The following is a 251-nucleotide window of genomic DNA, read 5'->3' as shown; positions in this document are numbered from 1 at the left end:
TTTTTTTTAATATTAATATTCTTTGTCTAAGAATAATATAAATATTATTCAAAATTTACTAGCTATATCATATATGTTCGTTTTTTTATTTCTTAGTCATGAATAGTATCGTCAAATTTATTAGGCGATATATATTCTTACCATTTTTACAAGGTTAATTATTATGTTTACATATATATAAGAGTGACAATAAATGTCATGAGATTTAAAAGCATCTCTAATGTTTTATTTTATTTTGGATTCACAAGATA

The sequence above is a fragment of the Arachis ipaensis genome, chromosome B08 (genome assembly GCF_000816755.2).
Source record: "Arachis ipaensis cultivar K30076 chromosome B08, Araip1.1, whole genome shotgun sequence".
In the NCBI taxonomy this organism is placed as follows: Eukaryota; Viridiplantae; Streptophyta; class Magnoliopsida; order Fabales; family Fabaceae; genus Arachis; species Arachis ipaensis.
The sequence above is the reverse complement of the archived record's forward strand: the minus strand, read 5'-3'. Positions refer to the sequence as shown.